The sequence below is a fragment of the Chiroxiphia lanceolata genome, chromosome 14 (assembly GCF_009829145.1).
Source record: "Chiroxiphia lanceolata isolate bChiLan1 chromosome 14, bChiLan1.pri, whole genome shotgun sequence".
In the NCBI taxonomy this organism is placed as follows: domain Eukaryota; kingdom Metazoa; phylum Chordata; class Aves; order Passeriformes; family Pipridae; genus Chiroxiphia; species Chiroxiphia lanceolata.
In genome coordinates, this window is record NC_045650.1 from 19,209,292 (window position 1) to 19,231,955 (window position 22,664).

Sequence of the window (22,664 nt, forward strand, 5' to 3'; positions counted from 1 at the left end):
GGGAAGGTCTATGGTTCTGGGTTCAAGTATTTGCATGTTTTTAGGACTTCCTCTCACAGACCAAAGGAGTTCGCATCTGCTACGTGACTCTGGTGACCAGCATGGGCACATCATCATTTCCCACGTGGGGAGAGGCAGAGGAGTGGGCACCTGGAAGGCTGGAAGGAGCTGGAACAACCTAGAGAGGTTGTGGCCGGGTTGGACAGGGCTTGGAGCAGCCTGGGCTAGTAGAAGGTGTCCCTACCCATGGCAGGGGGTGGAACTGGATGAGCTTTAAGGTCCTTTCTAACCCAAACCATCCTGGGATTCCATGATTCTGTGGGGCTGCCTCAAAAGCCTCTGGTGTGCCCTTGTCCCAGGTGACACTGCCAGGTGCTGCAGCCTGCACGGGGTGGCTGCAAAGCGAAGGAGAAGCACACCATGAGAACTGGAACACAAAAAGCAATGAACTCCGTGGGGAATTCCCAAGAGACTGGAAAATACCCTCCTAATGAACACCATCAACCCCAGCCGTGTTCTTCATCACATCTTCTTCACAAGGCTGTGCTTCCCCTTTCACTTCATCAGGGCAACAGCAGCAAAGATTGCAGCAAAGGGAAAACTTAATTACATTTAAAAACTAGGAGAGATTTAGGCGAGATATTGGGAAGAAATTCTTCCCTGTGAGGGTGGGGAGGCCCTGGCACAAGTTGCCCAGAGAAGTTGCGGCTGCCCCATCCCTGGAGGTGTCCAAGGCCAGGTTGCACCTCATCCTTGTCAGGTTATTCATAGAATCCCAGGATGGTTTGGGTTGGAAGGGACCCTAAAATCATCTGGTTCCACCCACAGCCACGGGCAAGGACACCTTCCACTAGACCAGGTTGCTCCAAGCCCCATCCAACCTGGCCTTGAACCCAGTCAGGTGCCATGTGGGACAAACAGGGTGTCTCACAACCATGGACACAGGGCTAGGCCTAGGCCTGGTATCAAGATGTAAACCTGGTCAGAGAGAAAAATGAGTTCAATGACACCAACGACTGACACCAAGAGATCAAGAGCAGCAGCTGCTTCTCAGGTCTGCTCTGGGAAGCTGCTCTGAGGAGGATGATTGATGGCAGAAAACATCCTCATGAAACATGTTATCATTTCATTAAGATCAGAAACACTGGCAGTACCTACAAATCAAAACATCTGCAGCACAGATTTCTCTGTTGGATTGGAATAATGAAAAGACACGAGATAGTTTTACTTTATCACTGCTTTCCTTGACTGTAACAGAGCAGGACAAAGGCTTGGGAGCTGGTTTCATTTGCCTGCCCGAGAGCAGAGGTGCAGGGATGTGTGTCCATGAAATAGAGCAGCTTTATCTCAGCTCTTCCCGAGAAACATTAGCTCAGCTTAATCTGTTTGTGGTTTTTTTTTGCTTATAAGGATCTTTCGTGAGCTTTAAGTGCCTGGATGTGCTCAAACTCCACTGAAGCCGAACACCACCAGTCATGAGCCAGGTTTGTGCCTTCCAGACCTACAGTACAACAAGTTCTGGGCAAACAGGCAAAGGGGAGCTGGGGAGGAGCTGTGACATCCCACAGGAAGGTGGATTTGGTCTCCTGAGCCTGGTGGGAGGGAGCAGAGCAGGAGCCAAGCAGGTCCCCGTGCCAGACCCGGAGAACATCGTCCTTCACTGCACCCCACGAGGGCTGTTAAACCCAGCTGTGTGTAGGGAGGAATGAGTAAGCCTTTACTCTTACCAGCAGCTCATTTGGATGGAGGACTCAAGATTTCCTTGGCAGCCGGAATTCCTTGGCCCTGTTGATTTTTTTCCTTCTCCTTTCTCCAGTGTCTCTGTGTTTGGGTTCGCTCCTTTTTTCGATTTTCTCTTTCAAATTCGTCTTTCACTCCTCACTCACCGGTTTCCTCTGACACCTGGGGAGGAAATGCAACACAATAATATTTAAGTCACATCTGCAGCATTCTGCAGGTCTTTTCACAGAAAAAAATTAAGTGAAGTTTGGCCACATTTCAGGCAGAAAGAATCCTTCAGATTCTGGGATGACACAATGGTTGAGCTACATCCTATTTTTCTAATTTTTTCCCCTTGCTTTCTCACTTTTTATTTCATTTTCTTTCCATCTGTATAATATATATAGTAATCATCTATAATTTTTATTTCATTTTCTATGCATAATGTGGGTTTTATCACACTACCAGTTTCTCAGATGGTATTTCTGAAGGTAAGATATCAGTTGCCTGAAGGGATTTGACTCTGAGTTGATGTTTCTAAGCACATATGATGATATATAGGATTAATGAGCTGGAAGAAGGAATTTGTTGCCTTTGAGTCAGCCTAAATTTATTTCCCCCCTGCGTTACAGTTATACTTGAACAGAGAAAGTACCAGTTGCACTTCCCTTGAACAAGTACCACAACTTCATTAATTCTGAGCTTTAACTGGCAAAATCCCCAGTTTTTGCCAACATTTGGGGCATTTACAATGAACATATCTCACAAATGCCTTGCAGTTTAGCTGAGATACCTCCTTAAGGCACTAGATCCTAACAGCCCTCCCCTCCCTTGAAAAAAGAAATATCCCACAAAAAATGGGGGGTTAATTTGATTGGAACTTTCAAATCTTGCTGCTTTTAAATGAAAACCTTTGAGAATCTATTTGGGAGATTGAGAAGAAGCTTTTGGGACTGGGATAATGCCTCTGCTTCTAAAATCTGTTGAGAAAATGGAGAGTGTGGGGAGGCTCCACACGTAGAACATCCCAACTAGTAGTGAAAGAGAAAAGCAGTTGAGACTTGGCTTCTTAAGAAATCTAATTCTAGACTGAAAGCAATGTTCTTTGCTTCCCTTCCTCCCTGAGATCAGTGGAAGTCACGACAGTCCTGTGCTCCCCCCTGAACGAAGCCATAGCTCATCCCAGTTTGCACTGGGCTCTGACTGGGAGGTTATAACTGGCTGTGAATTAGAGCTGGACTTTACACTTTCTCATTTCAGGCTGTTACTGGGTTTGGACTTTTTTGTTTGAGTCAGGTTTGTGTTTTTTTGGCTTGCTGAGTTTACATAAAACACTTTGGGGTTGTTCTTTTTCTGTTTTCTGTTCGTAAGCAGCACCCAGATCCATCATGTTCCTCTTCCACATCAATATCAGCCTCTTCTCTACTTTTCCCAGGATCTCACCATCTTTGTGTCCAGATAAAAACCATTTTTAGCCACCATTTTATGTGACAAACCACTCTGTCTGGAATAACTGCAGCTCATAAATTCAGGGTGCAATTTTTTTTTTTCTGAGAATTATTGTGCAGTTGGAGGGGAAAAAAAAAGAAACCACTGGTTTGTGGTCGAGACATCAGCGATGTGAAAGTTTTACTGAATTTTTTAATGGTGTCAGGGTGCAAAAATCATCCATGGATTCCTTTTTCTTCCTTTCTTTCTAGCTGAAAGGAGAACTGATGTCTGGAAGGAGAACTGATGTCTGGAAGGAGCACTGGGCAGTTGTTGTATCAGGCATTTCAAATTAGCTGCATTAACAGGCATTAATTAGATTTCTGCAGAGCAAGAGACATCAGGCTTCATGGAAGTAATATCCTGCCTTTTGTCAGATGCTTGGGAGGAAAGGAATATGTACCTTCCCCAGCAGCTCTTGGAATGGGAGGAAAATTCCAGCCAGAGCATGTGAGGGCTCAGCAGCTTCACCTCTGCAGCTCAGCTGGGCTGGGGGTGCTCAGACAGCTCAGGAAAGCAAGAAGTGGCTGAGCCCTGGAAGGGGCTGCCGTGGGAGAGGTGTAGGAAAAGGATGAGCACGTCCTGGGCTTGCAGGAGGAGGAAGAGGAGAGTGGCCACGTGCAGCCTGGCACTGAGTGTCACCACAGACACTGAATGTAGAACCTCTGCAGAGCAGAGGGTTGGTTTCTTGTTGAAGTCAGGCTGAAGCTGCAGCAGGAAATGTCCATTATCTGATGTCAGTGCTGATTCCTGTCTTACCAAAACCACTTTTAAGAGTCCCAAGTCCTCCGTCCAGCTTCAGCCTGAGTGTCTGGGAATGTGCTTGCTGATGGAAAGCTGATCACCAGCAAAAGATCTCCCCATGTAGGTCAGCAAAGACAGCTTGGAGGGAAAAAATGCTTTTTTTTCTAAACAGGAGAGGAACCTTGGGCCAAAGGCTGCTGAGAGTGGCACCCTGGGCACACCTGCCTGGCACACAACATCCACCCAGCTGAACTCACCGAGCCCTCACCTTCCTTCCAAACAGGCAAAGGGAGCTGGGAAGGAGCTGTGGCATCCCACGGGAAGGTGGATTTGATCTCCTGAAGAGGAGATTCTCTTTGCAGTGACAAATTGGGAACTGTGTGTCCTTCTGTGTAAATGTGTCCTGTACCCCCATGGCTCTCCTGGTCTGTTTGACCGAGGCGGGACTGCCCCGAGCAGGATCCAAACAACCTCTGGAGTGCTGGATAACCCTGTGGGACACCCATCCTGTGCTGCAGCCACAGAACCTTCCCCCTCCAAGCATTCAGCCCCGAGCAGGGTGGCTGTGAGAGCACACAGAGCTCTGTGCAGGAGCTGGGGGGGATATTTGAGCAGCTCTGTGGGCAGCAGAGCCCACACGGTTTCGTGCAGCTGTGGCTGAACTGTTATTAGTTCCCCAGGCAACAGGTCTGGAGACAACCGAGCTGTGAGATGAGTGTTTGTGTATTTATATAACGACCCTGATTAATTATTTGAGAGCCTCGTGTTCAGCCCACTGAGGCAGACAGAGGCATTAGCTCTGTTTCGCAGGTAGGACCAAGAAACCACAAGGGCCAAGATATTTCTTATTTCTTCTTCTGATTTCTCATTTTGGTCTTGTCCCTTTGTCCCCAGCCCTTCGTGTCACTGTTTATCTGGCTCTGCCTCTGAATCTGCCTACCCTGATGGGAGATCACATCCCTGAGCTCTGTGAGTGGATGGACCACGCCAGCCAGCCCACAGCCCCCCCAAGAGATCCTCATGGACTTTTGGGTCTTTTAGCCTTCCTAAAGACCACAGCAGTCTCCAATCCCTCCCTCTGAAACAGCAGCTGGTTCTCAAGCCATTCCCTGCTCCATCTGGAGAGGGAGGCAGCCACTGTGCCACTGTCACACAGACCCTGCATCACAGGACTGAGAGCTCTCCCTATTTCTGTGCTTTCAAACCAAACTTCCATTCCTGGGGCTGGTTTCCAGGTTGTGCCATCCTCTCTAGTTACCTGCTGGTGTGGCACTTCATCTAGAACCTTTTTCTGAGCAGTCCTGGAAAAGACTCTGAAAGGGGTAACACAGGGAAAGGCAGATGGACGTGGGGCTGCCACAACCCTCTGGGTCTACAGGACATACAGGATCTCCTGGAGAATTTCAGAAGTTGCTCAGATCCCCAGTGCAGAAAGAGGGCACATTCCCAATCCATGTCCAGTAGTTATGGTTGTGGTGAGGGGAGGAAAAAAGAGAGGAAAGAGCACTGTGCAGGCACTGTGCAGGCAGACAGAGGTTTGCTGGAAAAGGAAGGAGGTTTTAGGGGGCTGGTGAAAGGAAGGTTGTGTGAGAGTGACTCAGTGTCTCATTGTAGAAGATCTGGAGGCTGCAGGGCCCCCCAGACCACAAAGTCACAGCAGAGATATCTCACAGAATCCCAGAATATTCTGAGCTGGAGGCAGCTGCTACACCCAGTTACTAAATCCTTGCAAGCTCATTACCCCTTAATGGCCCTGAACAGCCTCACCTGGGGCTCCCCACACCTGCCTCTGGTTCTATTTAAGCTCAGCCTGGAGCCCTTCCCTCCTTTCTTGCCCTGGGCTGCCCAGCTATGCCTCTGCCTCCAGCACAGACCTTCACCCTGCAGGTAACTTCCCTCTGGGATGGGCCCTTGGGTGCATGTTGTGGTTGGTTTCCAGCTGGGATTTTGCCCCTGGCTCTGTTTCCCTTTATTCCTGTCTGGAATGCCTGGATGGACACTGGGCTGTTGATGGGATGAGCTGCCTGCCCTGGGGGGGGAGGGCACTGCTTGTGCTGGCACCACCCTTGGCTCCCAGTCCCCTGTTTTTAGGGAGCAGCCACCCTCCTGCTCCCTGGCATCCTCCTGCTCAGTCTGAGGTTGTACCCAAATTCCTGAGGATGCCTGAATAGTCTTTTCTTCCAAATAAAGGTGTTGGATCAAATAATGGATTTGTAGGCTTCAAGGTCAGTGTTAGAGTGGTTCATTTTAGGGTTCAGAGTGGCTGCAGGGCTTGATGAGGTGTTGGTGCTTCCCAGGGAAGAGTGAAGTGTCTTAAAACGGGCTCTGGAGCAGCCACCAACCCGAGCTGAGCTCACTGAGCCCAGGAACCACTTCTTACTTTTATTTTTTAGGAAAATGTCACCTGTGTGGGAGCTCTGCTGGCCCTGGCTCTTTGGAGTGCAGAAACAGGGAATGGTTGGGCTTAGCTTCTCCAGAGGGTCTGTTGGGTCCTGTGCCATGAGCTCCCTGTGCTGGGCCCTCCTTTGGGTGCCCAGGAGAAAGGGGCATGGTCAGGGTGGGCTTGGGTCAGGCACCTCTTGTAGGAGAGCAGAATTCCAGAGCCTGTCTTGCTCCAGAGACTAAAGGAAAGCCAAGATGACTCCTCAGCAATCAGGCAGGTCCTGGCCCAGATCTGGAGCCACGGAAGGGTTTTGGGATCAAGCTTGCTCCAGAGCTCAGACTGAGGGAATCTGGGGGATGTCAGCTGGGGATTTAAGCCCCTAAATTTCACTTTAAATAAATTGCCAAAATGCTTTTTGCATCTAACCTGGCATGAAGGTCAGAGCAGGGGCTTGGCCCCTTGTCCTGTTTTTCCTTCTTTTCAACCACAAAACCCCCACTAACAGGGTGATGTAACCCCCCCTTCTTCCCTGCCAACCCCTGTCACCTGTTTCTTGCTCTCTGGCAGTGGCTGTGGAGCTCATCTCAATTCCAAGCTATTGTATTTACAGGGGAAATTATTTTTATAACAATGATTTTTTAGCTTCTTGGGCTGACTTGCTATTTTAAGCCTATTTTTCAGCCTCAAGCTCTGGCTAAACAGACTTTCCCTGGCTGAAAATTTGCCTTCAGAGCAGGAAGGAACTTGACTTTGTGAAGATTTATGGCCCTTTTAACCTCATTATGTGACTATTTGTAACAATAAGCTTCACTTCCACTTCAGATAGTAAAATTTCTGTAAGCCATTATTTGCCCCAGGCTGGCAGGTATCTACTACTGAAATGCAATGAAATGAAGGAATTTATACATATAAAACATTGCAAATGTGCTATTAAAGTCTGGATCCTGTCTTGAATTGTTAGCACAGAAGTCTAAGGATGTGGAGTTGGAAATGGATGTGAAGCAATACAAGAAAATATTAATTGTCAAAAAAACCCACAAGGCAACAAAATAATCACAAAAAATACCCTATTTGAAGTAGTTTTAAATGAACTTTACATGGTTTCTGGCTGAAATGAAAACAAGAGTGAAAAAATGTCTGTGGGTGTAGGGAAAGCAGAAAATGATTTCAGTGCTATTGAGAAGGTCTGAAATGAGGAAAAGAGGTTTTGTTGCAACAAAGAATTTGCTGAAATTTTGACATGAAGCTCTTTCACCACTTTTGGTCTGACAGACTTTTTCACCCAACCTACATTTATTTTAGCAGTGAATACACACCTGGGGGCTTTAAGCAAAGGTTCCACAAACAAGTGCTTCATCCCCTTGCTGTTTCATCCCTCCCTTGCTCCTCACTCTGTGCAGCTGTTGGGGTTTTATCTTTAATTAAAAATATACCTAGATGGGCAGCAATAATGGGTTCCCCCCTGTTGCAGGCAGGGTGTCCTGGCTGTGGGGACAGAGGGAGCAGTGACAACGAGTCCCTGTCACTCTGTTCCCATCCAGGAGCAGGGCACCATCCTGAGGGTCCCCCCTCAGGCACCCCTGGGTGCTGTGACCATTCCAGGGCCTGTGAGGGGACCTGCCAGTCATTGGCTTATGGACATAAATAAATAATTGACCTCTCCCAGGACATCACTGACAAAAAGTGTTTGGGCAGCACTCTTGGGCACAGGGTGGCATTTTGGGGTTGTCCTGGGCAGGGAAAAGAGTTGGACTCTGATCCCTGTGGGTCCCAACTCAGGAGATTCCATGACACAAGTTATCTCTCAGGTCTTTATCTTGAACATGCAACTTTGCTACCAAAACCATGGATATTTAGCTCCTCCTTCCCTAGAAAGAGCCAAGGCAGCTGATCCAGTCCCTCGAGTTTCCAGTCAACTGGAAAAGCACTTGAGCTCATGGATGAGCAGAACTTCAGGGTGGAGGAGAGCTGGGTCAGTGCTCAGGGTTGTGCCTGTTCTCCATGAAAACAGGACAAATGAACCCTCCCTCTGTGCCCTCGTGGTGGGCCCGGGCAAAGCTCCAGGTGCCTCCAATTTGGGATTAAATAACTTGCTAAAAAGTGTGAAAGTGGAGAGCACAAAGCCCTTTGTTCTCCTAAACCTCAAAGGAGAAATAACTCTGCTTGGCTGACGCTCCAACAGGTGCTTTTGTTGTGTTGTTTTTTCGGTTTTAACCACTTCAGCTGTGTCTGCTTTGAAGGTCAGACAGTTTCACATCAGCTTCCCATGGGAAGCTAAGGGTCTTTCAGGCTGTGTCTGACCCACTGTGGGATTATGGAGACATCAAGAGTTTGGGATTCTTGTGTGACAGTTACTTTGTGTCCATCTTGTAGCAATAGTTGTTTAAAAAATCTCCTGTGATGTCCAAATTCCATCTGAGGGCAAGGACACTCTGGATAAGTGGATTTATAAGGAGAATCACTGGAAAGACCTGTATTTCAAGAGTCTCACACTGCCAATTCCAAGAATTTCTATACCACTGCCTGTGGAATTGTGGCCCTGCCATCTCAGTACCAAGGGCTTTTATTGCCCAAGGGTGACTCTGAACTGAAGTCTGAGAGAAATTTGATAATCAGTGAACAATTTCTCATGAGAAGGAGGGAAAGTGGTGGAAGAAAAGCTGGAAAACAGGCACAGCTGGGGTTTGTTTCACACCTGAGCCCCATCCCTGGGTCTGGGTCAAGATGGAAAAGGCAGAAGAGGAGAAGTTTGTGTGACGACTTGGTTGAATAATTTGATTTAGTCAGCTCTGAGTTGTTTTTTTCTACTCTTGCCATCCTCCTGTTGATTCTCTCAGTGCCATTTGAAGGGAGTTTCAGAACCCTGAGGAAGCACCACACTGTTGGGGAGAAACTTTCTTTCCATAGGAGTATTTTAGAGCTCATTTGGGCAAACGAGCTGAGCTGCTCAGGGCAGTAAAGCAGGACCTAATGCTGGTGCCTGGGAGTAGCTGGTGTTCCAGGCTGGTGTGGAGGTTTTGCACAGCAGAGCTGTTCTCTGCCCCCCAGAGCTGCCAGGAGTTCCTTTCCTTGTCCAGTGTGTCCCTCTGAACGCAGGATGGCAGCACATCCCTTCCCAATGGGTACTTTGGAAAACTGCAAACAAACTCCTGAGCACAAACTTCACCAGGCTGGGAGAGCTGGGGGGGGGTCACCTGGAGAAGAGAAGGCTTCAGGGGGACCTGAGAGCCCCTTCCAGTGCCTAAAGGGGCTCCAGGAGAGCTGGAGAGGGACTTGGGACAAGGGATGGAGGGACAGGACAAGGGGGAATGGCTTCCCGCTGCCAGAGGGCAGGATTAGATGGATATTGGGAAGGAATTCTTCCCTGTGAGGGTGGGGAAGCCCTGGCACAGGTTGCCCAGAGAAGATGTGGCTGCCCCTGGACCCCTGGAAGTGTCCAAGGCCAGGTTGGACAGGGCTTGGAGCAACCTGGGCTAGTGGAAGGTGTCCCTGCCCATGGCAGGGGGTGGAACTGGATGGGCTTTAAGATTCCTTCCAACCCAAACCATCCTGGGATTCTATAATTCTGATTCTTTCCTTTTAGAGTCTCTTGTAAGAGATGAAAGAAGAATTTATTCCCCCATGGCTCAATATCTCCCTTTCCTTTATAAAAAATGTGATCCAGCCTTTATTTTTTTTCCCTTTAATTATCTCTACCCTTATTCCTGACATTGCTGAATTTCCTCCTGGTGATGATCCCGTGGCTTTGAATCCCAATGGGATTTGTGCAAGATGGGGCTTCCCCGGTGTAGATAACCCAGGTTTGGGGTTTTACTGACAGTCAATCTGTAGCTCAGGGCAGTGCAGCGGGAAAACAACTCCTGGCATTGGAATAACAAGCATTTCATCAAAGGAACCTGTCAGTGGTGGAAAAAAGAAGGCAGATTAGAGGAAAAGGACTTAAAGAAGCAGCTGGAGGGGAGAAATTCTCGCTGTGAATACATGGCAGGAGGACTTGCAGTGCCTTGGATAAGCAGCTTTCAGATGAGCTGGTTTGGAGGGGTCCTTATGAATTGTTTTCCCTTATCTTTCCTCTACTTACAGGGGTCGTGTGGGTGGCCAGGATGCTTCTCCTCCACAGACACCCTCACTTTTCTCTGTCAGGAGATGAATTTATGGAAGGCAGCTCTTTCTGCTGTGTTTTCCTGGTTCCTGTGAGCTGCAGGACATCTCTGGTGTCCCACGGCTGCCCTCTGGTGCTCTCAGCCCTTCTCAGCTCTGGGTGTCACTCAGCAGCTTTTCATACACAGTTTGTAGCCTGGAGCTACTGAGGGTTTTCTTTCATGTTGCTGCATTTGAAAGTATAATCCAGGACCAGTCTTCAGTGAACAGCCCCTAATGCAGACATTGTTTTGTGGTTTTTACCCTAAAATGTGATTTCTCACAACTAGATTTGTGTTCTTTACTAAATGCTTCGCAATTTCTGCACCTCTTCCCTTGATGCACATTTTGAATTGCTCTCTCTTATTTTTTTATATCTACAACCCTTTCGTCTGGGATACAATGAACTTCACACCCGAAAAGAAAACGTGGCTCTTTTCCTTATTTTTGCAGCAACTGAAACCCTATTCGCTTGTGTGAGACAACGCTTTTAGTTCAGAAAGCCAAGCAATCAAACTAAGTAATTTGGGAGCACCTTGGATTCACTTGCTTTTCTAAGCACCAGAGGAGAACTGATTGTGTGGATGGAATCCTTTGCCACTGGAAAATGCTCTCCTTGTACACAGAACCCAAATAATTACATGTGTAAAACTGAGGAGCATCCTTTAGCACCTTCAGGGCTCAGACTTCCCCAAAATCTGCCTTAGAAAAGGGAAGGTCAGCCCAGTTCTGGGAGCTGTCCTTTGGGATAAAGAGCAGGGATTTGGGCATGTCTTGGGGAGAGTCCTGAAGACCCAGGAATGCTGGAACCCAAGTCTTTGGATTCCAGCACAGCACTTTGAACACTGAAGGGGTTAATTGAAGAGACCCAAGTCCTAATGACAGCGAGTGCAGAATTCCCAGACTTTTCCTATGGAGTGTATTGACACAGAGTTCCTGCAGGAGGAGGATCAGGAGAGGAGACAAGTCACTTGTGCCTTCTGGGCATTAGGACAAACAAAGCACCAGTGCTCCCATAAAGCTGTCCAAGGCACCAGGGCTCCCACGTAGCCTTGGCCACCTTCCAGCTCTCCTTGGTGGGAAAGAAGGATTAAAACTCGCCAAAAACTTCTTACTGGCACCACTCAAAGGGGTCTCAAAAAGCCCCTGCGATTTCTAAGGCTCAGTATTAATCTTTCACCTCACTGCAGAGCCAGCAAGTTCAATAGGATGCAGTTCAGAGAACAAGAGTTTGTGGTTTGCAATGAATCACAAGACATATCCTGGAAAATCCTGATTTTTTTTCTTCCCAAATCTAGGAGTGGTGACCAGCTCACCTGCAGACTGCAGCACACACAGAGGGGGGGGGTGTGAAATCAGAGTCTGAGGTGTCTTTAAATCATGAGTTGTTGCCTCCTGAAGTTTTACTGAGCTGAGAGCAGGAAGAAAGCCTTGGAGATGGGGACTTCCACCTCCATGAAAACAGCCCTCTGGATGCTGTCAGGTCTTGGATGGCTGCAGGGAGGATGGGGTTTGGGTGGGAATGGGGGTGTCAGTCACCCACCCCCCGTTGGCATCAAAACTCTCCTGCCAGAGCCAGGCTGATGAGGAGTTTGCAGCTGGAGCAGGGGCTGTGCTGCTGCACCACAAACAGGTTCAAAAAATCCCCAGAAAAAGGGGTCTGGGGATGTTCCCAGTGAGAGCTCAGGTGCTGAGCAAAGCAGGTGCCTCGGCCCTGAGGGATTTCAGAGGAAATCAGTAGTTGCCTTCCCCAGAAATCTGAGCACCCACCACATGGATTTTGGGGGCTCAATTAGTTTGATGTAAAGTTGTAGAAGTTCGGTGATGTTCTGGTCAACAGAAAAGTGATGGGATCTCACTGTCTTGGGCCTGCTAATTATTTAGGAGTTAATTGACACGTGGTGGGGAGGAGGTGGTTTTCTGCCCCCTTAGCCCCATATGGGGTCCCACAAGAGCAGCTGCCCCTTGCTGGGCTCTCCTGGCACGAGCACTGCTGTGTTTTTATTTCCTGTCTTGCTACACCAGCCCAGTCATTTCTGTAGAGGAGGACAGGATGGGCTGCTGGTGTGGATGCTGTTTGAGACACTTGTGTGTAGGAGTTGATAACATCACTGACTCTGGACCTCTGAGCCTCTGCCCTTTTCTCTGGGGCAGTTGAAGCCTGTGATAGATGGGGGTGGCTATAAAAATGTGACTCATGCTGCTTTAACTTATCTCTCCATTTTATGCTTTGTTTAGGGTTTTTCTTTCCTATCTGTCCTACATCACCTCCCCCCTCTGCCCCATTACATCTGCTCTGGACCCAGCTCTTACGGGTTTCCTTCTGCTTTCCCTCTTTATTTCCCCAGTCCCATGTTACCCCTTCATGTCTTTCTGCCAGTTGTTTGCACGTCCCCTTTTCATCTCTATCTGGTGTTCGTTGAATCCCCCCATTCCCCTGGGATCATGGAAGGACTTTCACTCTGCTTTCTCTATTTTTTAATTAGGTGGAAGCCCCCAACCCATATTGGCTGCTCCCACTCTCAGCTCTGATTCTTTCCCTCAGGGTCACACCATGAACTGGGTAAAATCCAGCTGAGGGGCAGGTGGGGAGATGTGTTTGGGGAGCAGCAGTTACCAGGAAATACCCAGGTGGATTTCCAAGGGCAGGGAGATGCTGCAAAACCAGAACTAGGGCTGATCTTACCTTCAGAAGTGTCCCAAGGCTCTGTAAGCAGGACCTGCCTAAGGGTGGGTGACATCTCTGTGCCTGCAGTGGGGCAGGGGCACAAACACAGGCTGATGAAGCTGTTCCTTTTCAGGGTTCCACTCCAGAGCAAAGGCAGAAAGTGTTGGGATGATCCTCAAACCTGATCCTGACTGATCAGTCCTGGAATGTGCCAGGAGCACCATCTGCCCACAGACACCAGCCCTGATGAGGTCCCACATCGTGCCTTTGGAGCAGAGGTAAGGAGCTGGTGTCCTATGCTTATGTTGTTCATGGAAGCTGAAAGAAAGGATGTCTCACAATCTAGAGCCTTATTTTGAGATGGGATAGTTTGCATTTTTGTTTGTTGGGGTGTCTCGTGAGCAATCCTGGTGATGTGAGAGAACTGGCAAAGGGAAATGGGAGTGTGTTTGGAAACGGCCCTGAGCCCTGGACCAGGCAGGAATTCTGACCTCACTTCTCATCATTTTCATCACCAGAGCTTCAAAGGCCAAAGAGAAATACTGACATTGCCTAGAGACTAAATTCTTGGTATTTTGAAACAATTCCACAGCTGTTTTCTTAAAAACTAACATGAAATCCAGGGTGGCCACGGTGGTCTGGCATCACATGGTCAGGCATAACCGTGGTCGTGCTGGACCACTGGCCACCTAAAGTGAAATGTGGCACACCTGGATATTCCCAGCCTGCTTCCCACTGCTGGATTTGACTGAAATGTTGAATTTTTAGAGGAGGTAAAACACTGTTGTCAACTTTGTGGCTGCAGAAGCCTCATGCACGAGGCCCCGGGCAGGGGGTGTTTGCTGCTTCAGGTGTCCAAACTGCAGGAGTCTGCAGGCTCTGGCTTTATGGCTTGGTTGGTTGGACTGTACAGCTCAGTGTCTGGGGGGGGTTGTTGTTGTTTTAAGGAAAAATTGCCTGTGTCATTTCCATGGTTGGGGAAAAACACCCTGAAAAAGCAGAAATACAGAATGTGGGGAACAGGAGCTCGGTGTGAGCCCTGAGCCAAACCCTGAGCCAGGGTTTCTCTGACCCTGGGCCAGCTCAGCACAGCTCTTTAGGCCTGGTTTTAACCCTTTGGATTTGGGGATGGCTTCAGGAAGGTCTGCACAGTCTCTAAGGGTTGTTTTGGGGTTCAGCCTCAGTCCCACCTGTGTCACAGCCCTGAGCTGGAGCCACTCACGGGTGGGTTTGCTCAGAAACAAATGAATGTGGACAGCAGAGTGGGCTGGGTTCCTTCTTTTCTGTGTATTTCTAAATAAACAGTCCTTCAGCTAATGGAGAAAATCTAGATTATTTAAAGGGAAATTAGTTTCCATGTCAACAGCCTGCTCTGGTTCTTCTTCTGCCCATCAGTGTGATTACAAAAGATAAGTGCTCTGACATCAGGGACTACAGGAGAGAAGAATAAGTGTTTCTGTGTGATTCCCCTGAAAATAAACCCTCCTTTGCTCTCTTGCCCTGCATCTTCACCACAAATCTTTCCATTTCTCCTCTTCCATCAGGAAACACAAGTGTTAAGTGGAGTAGGGATACACAGACCACACAGCAAGAGCAGACCAAGAATTTGCAGATCCTAAAATGAAGGATTTTCACATTGGACTTTCACTTTAGAGGAGTTTTTACTTTTAGATTAGGCTTAAAAATAAGTGTTTGTGTGTTTGGCATCAGATTTGCTGTAGAAGAAATAGGAATTAGGTATTTAAATAGTGCCCTTTCCCCTTTGCCAGCTTTCCCTGCTTAAAAGGAGTTGCTATGGGAATTCCAACTTGCCAGGCCATAGTATTAGAGCTTGACTATGAATCAAGAAACAAAAGGAACTGGATGAAAAGTCTTTTTCTCTGAATAGGCATCTTCAGCACTGATCACTTGTAATCAAAATTCCTTCCCTGATTTCCTGCAAACCTGGCTGCAGTACAAGCAGAGCTGACACCAGTGATTTTTGGTCACTATGGTGCTGGGAATAAACAGCCTGTTTATTAGGACAGTCTCCAAAATACCACTGGGACTTGCTACCTAACACACAGTTCAACCTCTGAAGTATTTGCATCCCTTTGTGTTTCAATTTATCCTGTGTTTCCTTAGTTAAAATACTGGTTTCCATACGGGGATGGAGCTTCCTTCCTCTGGCTTTTCAGAATCAGAAACCTGCCCCTGTCACCAGTTTTTTGTCCTGAGAAATGAAGTGGAAACCTCTGAGATCACTTGTTTTTTAGCCAATTGCTTCTTGAGGTCTGAAACTGTGGAATGCTGCGATGCTGAGCTCCATTGTTACAAAAATAACTGGGCAGATGGAGGTTTGGGAAGAACAAATAACAAAAAAACAGTGACATAACTGAAGTGAGAGGGTTTTTTTCCCCGTGGTGTGAGGCTGCAGTTGGGCTCTGCTCTTCCATGCAGGGCAAGATGTGACCTTGAGCTGCACAATCTGACTCTGTGTGATAAGCCCCTCACAGTTGTGGCTTGGAGGGTGTTATGAAGCTGAGGCACAGCTTTCAGCAGCTCTGTGAGGTGCCTACAGGCCTCTCACAGGGCCCAAAATTGAGCTGGTTGAATTCTTCCTGTGAACACGTCCTTTAATGTACCTCAAACTGGGATGTGGCTCAGCCCATCCAGTGCAGTGTCAATGATCCAGACAGACACCAGGCCCTGTCCCTGGACTTTATCCAGAGGTTATTGCAAAAAAGGAAAAGAGAAAGGAGGGGGGAGGAAAAAGGAGTAAAAATATGCTTGATATGTTTTCATAAGAGAGCACTCTGGAATACGCTCCTTCACTTCAAACTCTGCAAGGAAAGGAAGTAAATTTGATCTCTGCTCCTTGCCTAGAGCCCTTAGGTTGCTTTCTGCAGCAGTCAAGTGAGACAAAGCCAGTAAAAATATATCCTGTTGTAGCCATTGGGCTCCCCCTGCTCCAGCTGCAACTGCCTGTGCAGCCTCAGCAGAGGAGATTTTCCTGCTGGGGCTGGAAAACTGAGCTGGGTTTATGGGGAGCTGCTTTAAATCTCCTGTGTTACCCATCTCCCCCCAGGGAAATCTGGAGCAGAAGAGCAAGGGGAAGAACAGAGAGAGGTGTGAAAACTCTGCAGCAACAGCTGCTGGAAGAGTCACTGTTTGCTCAGAGCCCTGCGTGGTGCTGACTGGGGTTTCCTGTTTGGAGCAGGGAGATGGGGGGTGTTGATCACTGGAACCAGATAAAGGTCATTTTTAATGATGAGACAGTGCAGCTAAGAGGCTCTGCAGGAATCAAGGATGTTGCACTGCTGGTGCAGAGGCTGCTGCTTCCATGGGGGAAAGCACTGAGAACATCCCTTAGGAGCAGAGGATTTGACCCCCTTATAGGATCACAGAGTGGGTTGGGTTGGAGTGACCTTAAAGCTCATCCAGTTCCATGCCCTGCCATGGGCAGAGACACCTTCCACCAGACCAGGTTGCTTCAAGCCCTGTCCAACCTGGCCTGTAAAACATCCAGAGAGACCCTTTTTCTGAGACTGTGACCTCTAAAGCTCCCATTTCCCAATCACAACTCTTGTCAGAACGGGAACTCTGGCCTTGGGTTTTCCCTAAACACACACAGGAAGATGTAAAGATTACACAGAGCTGCTTCTAGGAGCTCCCACATGTGGGACAAGTCATCCTGAACCCCAGGGTAATTCCAGCTTCGCTCACGCACCACAGGTTTCTCTGCCTAATCAGGAGTTTGTTCCACACATCTGTGACATAGATCTTGTTGCAGCATTTCCCTTCTCCCTGAGCTGTCCTGTTTGACCCGGGACACTCAGTGTGTACTTTCCTGTCGGTGCTGCCGTGGCTGGCAGTCCTGCAGCACGTTTTCCCAGTGCTGGGCCAGGTTCCCTGGAATCCCTGCCAACCCTAATCCGCTGCTCAAGTGACTTGGCACCCGTTTCTCACAAAGCCCCTTGGTATCCTACACCCCCACACACATCCCAGATACTTATATTTATCTCTCCCTGATTAGGGCTCATCTGTTGTGGAGTTTCTGCAGATGTTGCTTTATTTAACCCGTTCTTGATGAAGGGAAGGAAGGACAGACCCGTGAGGAAGAAGGAGGTGTTCTACAGCATCCCTTACTCTGCAGCAACTCCAGTGCCAGGAAAATGTGTACACTGCTCATAATTCTTTTTGTCTCATCTGTTCTTCCCTCCTATCCCCCCCTCAAAAAAAAAAAAACAACCCACCAACAGGAATTCCCTTCTTCCTTCCTTACTAATTAAACCTCTCTGCCTATAACCTGGAAGGTCTATCAATGAGGCAGTATGTGGTCAAATGATGGCTGGAGCGGCTCAGCAGGAAATTTGGGAGGAAAATACGACCTCAGCAGCTTAGCAGGGTTTATTTTTAGGGCTCGTGAGCTTGTTGAACTCTGGGATGCAAAGTGCAGACTCCTATTGTTGTCAGATGGCTCCTGTCCCGCAGGCAGAGTCAAGCGGTGACTCACAGACAAGGGGGGTGCCTTTGGCAATGGGCCGGGCTTTTCTTCCCTCCTCCAGCCTAAGATGGAGACAAAACCTCCAGTCCAAGGTGATAAAACTCGTTTGCAAAACAATTTTCCAGCTTGTTGTGATTAAACCCCTCCTGTTTGTCATCAAAACCCCCCGTTGCAAATCTGTTTGGAGAGCACCTGAGGGGCTGAGGCTGGGGCTGTGCAGACACCCGGGGCTGGCCCTGCTCCTGCTCGGGGCTGGCCAGGTGCAAACCAAGCCCCGAATGGAAACCTTGTTCCCTTTCCAGCAATCCCTGCCCAGAGCTGGGATTTATTAAGCCTGGAGCACGGAGCTGGACCGAGGCAGGGGTTTCAGGTGTGAGCTGCCTGGCGCTCACCCAGCTTGGCAAGGGGATGTGAGTCCTGGGGAAGATTCAAGCCCGAATGTTATTTGGGGAAATTTATGTTCTAATTCCAACACACAGCCCCTCTCCTCTCCCTCAGCCTTCCTCCTTCCAAATCACACAATTGTTTAGGTTGGAAAAGACATCCAAGGTCGAGTCCAACCCTTAACCCGGCACTGCCAAGTGCACGACCATAAAACATGTCCCCAGATCCTTACCCTCCGTTGTAGTACAAGCTACTCCTTCTAGAATTCCCTAAATAAGTTCCTGGAGATGCATTTGGGGTTATCTTGGACTCCTTATTCTTCCCCTGGGTCAGTCCTCCTGTAGCAGAGCTGTGGTGGTTTTTTAACATTGTTTCTGCAGAGCACCTTGCAAAGATTTTGGGGGCTCAGTCAGTTGTTTAGAAAGAATCAGACTTGTGACCTTTTTGCATTTCTCAGTCACTGTTACCACGTCATTCAGAGCTGGTTCCCTGGCATGTGGGGCTTTTCCACATCAGTGTGCCCTGGGCATTGTAGTGGGGCAGCTCTTCAGGCCCTGAGGACACAAACTGGTGCTGTCAGTGTGAATTATGCCCCCAAATACCCCTTAAACTGAATAACAAATCTCTGGCTCTAATACAACACCTTGTTCTGTACCTCTTATCACTGTGGGAAAAGATTGATGGCCTGAGCAGAAGGTACAACTAAAAATTTGATTAATTAGTAGTAACTAAGGCACTTTTGCTTATAACAGGTTTATGTGGGTTTAATGTTCAGTGGCTTCCATATTGAGGGGTCTGTTATTTGTTCACAATTAGTAACAATATCAGTTTGCTGGTTTTTTTACTTCTAAACAACTTCTGAGTGTTCCACTGTCCTTGGGCCCCTCACTGAAATGTTTGATCACTCAAAGTCTGAGGTTTTGGTGACAGACAAATCCTTGTGTGATTTTTAAAATCCCTAAATAGCCTAAAGGTCCAGCCCTGCAGTTTTAACACCAGTCCCAACCTGGCTCAAGGCCATCCCAGTCTGTCACACACAGACCCCTCAAGCACCCAGGCAGTTGTTCTCACTGTTTTATGCTGGTTATTCTGATTTTTCTTCCCCCCTCTTTTTGGCCTTGTGACTGATCCACAGCCTCAGTCTGTCCTGCTTTGTCTAACAGGATATGGTGAGAACTGTCCTTTCTCAGATGCTGCTTCCTTGATAACTGCAAAGGATATTCTTAGTACTTTTTATTCTTTGCCAAGGGCATGTTGCTCTATCAGCAGAAGGTGTTCTGAGAACTGGGGTGCAAACCCAAACAGGTTCAGACAACTAAATAAAAAGGGAGCATGAGTCAGGCTCTTGGAGTAAGGAAGGTGATTGTCTGCTGGGGGATGTCAGAAGGCTGCACAGTGTGAATGATGTGTGCAGTGGGTTCAGTTCTATATTGAACAGTGAAATAGTGTTTTTTCAGTCTGGGTAGCTCTGATTTGAACCACAGATATGCTGCCTTGGTGCTGGGCTTCAAGGATGAGATGGCTTTGAGGTGCTGGTGTTATCAGCCAGGGAGTTGTTCAGGGGTTGTATTTGAGACTTCACAGGGAAATGAAAATCCCTTCCCCACACCCCTGCCCTCTGTTCTGAGAGAGGGGATCTGTGATGCACCAACCAGAGCTGCAGAGGTGGCTTGAAGGTCCCTGTTGTCCTCCCCCCATGGCCACCCTCCCTTCAGGGGTGCCAGAACAACCAGGGATTGGTATCTTGGGGGTTATGACCCTTAGGAACATGTCAGAGGGTGAACACCCAGCTCGTGCCCAGATTGGGCTCTGGGGTGAGCTCAAGGTCAGCATTCAGAACTAAAACTTACAGCTTTCCTGGTATTAGGGGGGAAACAAGGCTTGGGCTGCTAATCCTGTGAGGAAAAACTATGGCTCTTTCTTAAATTAATGCTGAGCAACATAATCTGCTTAGTGAAGTGAGGGGGGCTTTGTCCCTGTTCCTAAATCCTGCCCAGAGAGCTCTTTGCATCCTGTCCTGGGGGACACAGCAGAGCTTTGGGGTCACCCCGTGCTGAGGGTCCTGGGGTTCCAGCAGGTCACTCCAAAAGCCACTTTCACTGGACCTGCTGCTGTCCCTGTTCTGAGAGGGGAAATCCCTGCCTGTTTGACAGCAAATCCACCCTCTGGGAATGACACGGAGTGTTACTGGGGACTCCTAAGGGACACTGGCCTTTGGGAAGGTCATCAGAGATGTTGTATCATCTCCTCAGTGTGCTGGATCCCGTGTTCCTTCACCAGCTGCTCATCAGAGCCCTCTCTGGGTCCCACAGCTTTTTGCTGAGTCTCACTCCATCATCCAGCCCAGGGAGAGCTGCCTAAAATGTCCCAGGGATAGGTTTAGAGGGACTTAAAGGCTGAATCCACACAGCAGGTCTGCAGTGAGCGAGGTGAGGAGGAGCAGCCAGGAGCCTTTTGTCCTTACTTTCATAAGTGGCTTGTGCTGCCCCTTTGCCCTTGGTTTTGTGGACATGGCCTGAAGGTTTGCAGTGACTGTACAAAGCTGGTGGAGTTGATGCTGTCCCAGGAGCTCTTGGCACCTTTCACCTGGTGTGGAGCCCCTGGTGTCACTCAGAGGAGCTCGTGGTGGATGGATGCCGTGGGAAGGGCTGGGCAGTGGGAACAGGGAGCTGGCTGGGAGCAAGGAAATCCAGGATTTATGTTGTATGTTTAACAGCTGAGCATTGCTGGGCCCTGTCTCAGCTTCAGCTAACAGCATCAGCTTCTAATTAATTGGATTTTTGTTTTTAAACTCATAATTGTGGCATCTGCCTTTGCTGACAACAGCCCTTTGTCAGGGCAGGAGGAACACTCAGCTGCCCCTCGGCCAGAAAAACTGTGAATCCACTTTTCTACCACCCTCTCCTCCCAGCTTGGCTTTCCTGACATCTGAAAAATTACTTTTCCTCTCTCTGAATGCATAACTGGTTATTTATACACAAACCATGGAGTGTTTACTCCGTGTACCTGGCCTAGAAAAAAAAGATCAGTCAAGACCTCTCCCACCAGATGTGTCAGTCAACATGTGATCTCCATATAATTTATAAGGTCTTAAATTACAAAATAATGGCTCTTTTCAGTTAGCATTTGGCACATGATGATAGTGTTACATTTTATGTGAGAATATCAACCACAGCTCTTGCCCCATAAAACTGCAAACAGAAATTTGTAACCATTGGCACTGGTTTGGCTTCAAAAAAGACACCCATTATACTGGGATTACAGTCCAGCCATGGATGTAGAGGCTGGAGCTTGTCCAGTCCCACAGAATTTCCCCCCCCCTCTTTTAACATTTCCTTAACAAGTCCAGACAGTGGTTTCTAGGCTGGATTTTTCTCTCTTTCCTTGGATTTAACTAGAGGAAGGTCTGTGGAGCACACACTGAGCACAAGGTCTTGCAGGACTCTTGCAAATGAATCTGCAGCCACCACGTGTGAGAACAGTCCTGTCCCACAAAGCTCCCAAACTCCACAGAATTCAGGAATCTCATCTGACTGCTTCTTGCCTGCAAGTGGGAAGAAGCAGCTTTAAAACCAGATTTACGAGGTGACAGTTGGATGTTGCCCACTGAGACCAGGCTGTGTGTAAACAGGTCCCTCATCTCTCTGTAAAACTGAATTAATCAGGGGTTTGCCTTGGAGAAGAACCTTTATTCATGTATCATATATTTTTCTTGCAAATAGGGAGATGGGTTTTTAGACGTGGGGGGGATTGTTGGGGTGACCAGTGCAGGGCCAGGAGTTGGGACTTCCATGATCCTGGTGGGTCCCTTCCAACTCAGGATTCTGTGATTCTAAATGCACCCTCAATTTTTAGCAAATCCTTCTCGCTCTCGTTCTTTCTCTCACCCACCCCCAAAAAACAGGGCTTGTTAGTGAATTCTTTCCACCCTCATTCCTTCTCCCATCCCTAAAAACGCAGCTTTTGTCTCGTTAAACATGATTTTAACAACCATTTATTGGTGGGGTGCTGGAGGAGGGTGTCCCATCTCTCACCCAGTTTGGGATGTGTCAGAGTCGTTGGTGGCTCCACAACCCTCCTCTTCTCCCGGGGTGAAGGATGGTTTGGGGTGAAGGATGGTTTGGGGTGAAGGATGGTTTGGGGTGAAGGATGGTTTGGGGTGAAGGATGGTTTGGGGTGAAGGATGGTTTGGGGTGAAGGATGGTTTGGGGTGAAGGACGGTTTGCTGCACATGGAACACCCTCCCAGGGTGGAAACCTGAAAAATCCCTCTGGCCTCACTTTGCCTTTTGATGTGAAGGCACAGAAACAGCTCCTCTGCAGAGCAGACACTTCGTGGGGAGTGTTGGAACAGGCTCACCAGCCAAAGGAAATATGGATTTGAAAAATCCCCCTGAAGGGTTTGGGTCTGGCAGGAAAGGGGCAGGGCACTGCCTGACACTTTGCCTTGGTTAAATGGCAAATATTGCTGCTTCTTAAAGTCCAGCTCCTCCTTCTGCTTGAGGCAAACCCTTCCCAGCTGCTGAGAAATTCCCTTGTCCTGCCACATCGACCTCATCCACCAACTTGGGTGAAAGATCTTTCCTTGTTTTCACATTTTTCTGCTTGAAAGTGCTCATCTGAGGGTTTAATATACAGCAAAACCCTCCCCAG

General features: G+C 48.3%; 1 long non-coding RNA gene across 1 annotated transcript; it reads right to left on the reverse strand.

Annotated features, from left to right (window-relative positions):
- Positions 1 to 17,545: 17,545 nt before the first annotated feature.
- LOC116794040 lies at positions 17,546 to 22,135 on the reverse strand. The gene is made up of 3 exons (XR_004359673.1): positions 22,047 to 22,135; positions 18,245 to 18,566; positions 17,546 to 17,690 (listed from the first exon to the last, which is right to left on the reverse strand). It is a non-coding gene; the product is annotated as an uncharacterized LOC116794040 (long non-coding RNA).
- Between the last annotated feature and the right edge of the window lie 529 nt (positions 22,136 to 22,664).